We start from the raw sequence: 3,844 nt of genomic DNA, 5'->3' as shown, positions 1-3,844 counted from the left end.
CAATTGCAAATTCAACCTCCCGGTTAGGGGAAAATTCATTAATATCATCTGGAAACACATCTGGAAATTCACATACAACCGGAATATTCTCTAAACTCTGATCATCACCTGATACTCCCACAGTTAATAACATAATACCCTGATATTCAGTTCTAGAACAGTTTACTATCATAGAATTTAAATAGTAACTATTCACCACAACTTGTGCTTCTGACCCTTCCGGCATAAACTGTACTGACTTCTCAGAACAATCAAGCAAAACATGATTCTTGGATAACCAATCCAATCCCAAGTTGAGATCAAGACCAGTCATAGGCAAATAAATCAAATCATGCACAATTCACGTTGTTGCACTCGAAAGGAAACTTGTGGACATCCTATCCTAGTCACCATAGTTTCATGAGTAGCATTATATACTTTCAAATCATAACCTAAAACCACCATTCTCAGTCCTAACTCATTGGCCTTTTCAAATGCAATAAATGAATGAGTTGCTCCTGAATCAAATAAAGCATTCAAGATTTACCATCCATTTCACAATTACCTCTAATCAGTGTCTCAGATCCCTCAGCTCCTATTGTAGAAGTGGTGTATACTCTCCCTGGCTGCTGCACCCTACCTGTCTCATACTTCTTCTCTGGATAATTAGTAGCTATATGCCCGGGCTGTCCACAGGAATAGCATACTCCAAGTCCTAATCTGCACGGAACTTCAAGATGATACTTTCAGCACTTCTGACAATTCAGATCCTGCTATGGCTGCTTCCCAAACCTTTTTCCTTGACTAGCATTAGTATTCGGCCTTCTGTAATTATCTTAACCCTGAGTCTGCTGCGGAACAAAGCCTCCACGCTTGAAATTCCTACCTCTCAGAGCAAAGTTCCTCCCTGAAGGCCTCTAAAAAGGCACCCTCAAACTTCCTTTCTCTGCTGCCGCCTTCCTCACACAACCCTCAGCCACCCTACTCTTATTCACCAATTCAGAAAACACCCTGATCTCCATTGGGGCAACAAAACTCGGAATATCACTCCGAAGACTTCCTTCATATTTAATACATTTCCATTCAGCAAAATCTTCAGGCGCATCTTTACAGATACAAGAAAAGTGACATAACTCCTCAAATTTACTAGTATACTCAGCAACAGTTATCTGTCCCTGCTTTAACTACATCAGTTCAAGTTCCTTGGCATTTCTGGCTGAATTAGAAAAATATTTCTTATAGAATTCTGTTCGGAAAACCTCCCAAGGAATCGCAGCACCATCAGGCTGCAGGATACGTCGGGTTCCCTGCCACCAATACTTGAGCTTCGCCTTGCAATTGATAAGTTCCAAATTCAACCCATTGCTCTTCAGGAACCTGTTGGGCCTGCAATGCTCGTTCCATAGCCTGAATCCAATTATCTGCATCAATGGGAATTGAGGTTCCCCTGAATGTCGGAGGGTGAACTTTCAGAAATGTAGCAAGTGTCATAGGACCGTCCTCATCATTATTGTTCCCGTAATTACCTTGGTTTATCTGATTACCCAGTGCCTCAACTGTTGCCTGCATAGCTGCAGCCATATTTCCCAAGACAGCCATAAAGTCTACTGGATCAGTCCCTATGGGGGCAGGAGTAACGGTGCCAATCCTACCTCTACCTAGCCTGCGACTGCGTCCGTGAGTTGACATCTGGTCCCTATACACACCAAACAAGTGATATTAAGTTGATCAGCCTCAATATCGCAGGTCTAATGCTTTAAGTCCCAAATGCATGCTCACAAACGTTTATGCCATATATATCAGTCAGATATCCTAATAGCACATAAATACATATACAGAGAATCCATAGAAGCACAGTTAGTCCGTCTTTCAGGTTCTAGAGGAACGAACTGTTCTGATACCATAATGTAACACCCTACCATACTAAGCTTTATGCTTAAGTCGTAAAATAGAGGTGATGTGGTATTACGACCTCTAAATAAAATGAGTATATATATAATAGCAAAAGAATTATAATACGCTAGGAGCCTTGAAGAATAGAGGAAATAAAAATCGCGAAATAAAAGTGCAACGCTCAAGGTACGAGTTAACTTACGTGCTAAGAAAACCATAATTATTAAACATAAGATAACAGAAGTAGGAATAGAGTGCCAAAGATACAAAATAACAAGCTCCTAACTCAACCCGCGAAGTCAAGACTGGCCGGAGAATATTTACACATATATACATACATATCCATAACCCAAAAGTTCATGTACACAGTCCTTCCTTTCCATAAACCTCTAAGAGGATCTAAAAAGAACAAGTTATGCGGAGAGAAAACTAAGTACATATATATACATCACTGTACAGCAAAACTATCCAGTAACCACTCCGCTTCAAGAGTCCAGACGCCTAATGAGATGCCTCTCGACCTGCATCTGAAAAACAACAACATAGTATGGAATAAGAACCGGAGGTTCTCAGTATGGTAAAGGTGCCACACACATAATATATAAGGTCTTGGGAATGCCAGAGGCAATCCTAGAACGCCGACACTCAGATTATAGAGCTTAAAGTATTAATCAGAAGCCATAAAAATTGGTTTTCTAAGAGTATCTAAACCTAAACTTAACCTTAAATCTAAATCCCATACTGCCATTCCTCCATACCTCCAACTCCATTATACATTTCACAGACAAATAAGCAGATAAAGGCAACCACAAGTAGGTTACAAATACTGCAAGTAACAAATATTCATTTAACATGGCAAGTACAATTAGGCACACCAAATTAGAGCACAAGCAAGTAATTCAAGTAATATGCATATGATGCATGCCTGTCCTACGGCTAATGAGGCTCATCTGTCGGTTATCCAGCCAACCCGACAAGTCTGAATTGAACTTCGACTGTCCTTCGACGTGCATCTCCAAGAGTCTATGCATAGCTTTTTCTCAAGTAATCGATATTGCTCAACGGGGGTATCATTCCCAGGAATTTATATAGTGCCCAGTCACACTTACGTCGTAGGATCAAGAGAGTATCAATTTTTCTACCTGGTACACGTGGTGGCAAACCACGGCACTTTATCCAGGGAATCTCGTATCTCAGATTATTCAAATTCATAAGCCATATAAATAATTCAATTATAATTCATCAATATCCACATCATCCTCAATCGCATCTCATTCATCATCATACATCAATCATATTCAATTCTTATCCTTCATTATCACACCTTCCATTTCGTCCATCAATAGTTCCAATTCAAAACATAATTCATTCTTTTCTAAATGAATCAAACTTAAAACATGCTCATTTTCTTAATAACTCAAAATCAAACCATATAACCTTTGAATCTAAATCTTTTTAAATAATAATCATATAAACAAGATCTCTAATTTTTATAAAATTTCGGCAGCATCTCCTCTAAAACTCGGACTTTGCCACCCTTTTCGGGTCCAAACCTGTATTCTTTTCAATTCAACATACCCTTCCTCATCATCATAACAATCACCACAATAAATCTACCTCAGATCAACAATTAAACTCATAAAATATTCAAATCCAACAACCAAAATTCAACTAAGAATCATAGTTCACAAATCCTAGGCTTTTAACACAAAATACCTCATTATCACAACAACCTCCACAATAGTTATACCTCAAATCAATAATTCACCAAATCACCAATTAATCAACAAGCACCAAACCAACCATGTTCATCAACAGGATACTAAGTATTAAATATACACATGCAATCTAACTTATCCTATGGTCATCTAGCCTAAGTTTTCACAGAACATTATATATTAAATGCAAGAAACCTAAACCATACCTTGGCCGATTTCCACGTAACGACCAAAGCTATTTATTCAAAATCAAG

The sequence above is a fragment of the Arachis hypogaea genome, chromosome 15 (assembly GCF_003086295.3).
Source record: "Arachis hypogaea cultivar Tifrunner chromosome 15, arahy.Tifrunner.gnm2.J5K5, whole genome shotgun sequence".
Lineage (NCBI taxonomy): Eukaryota > Viridiplantae > Streptophyta > Magnoliopsida > Fabales > Fabaceae > Arachis > Arachis hypogaea.
The sequence above is the reverse complement of the archived record's forward strand: the minus strand, read 5'-3'. Positions refer to the sequence as shown.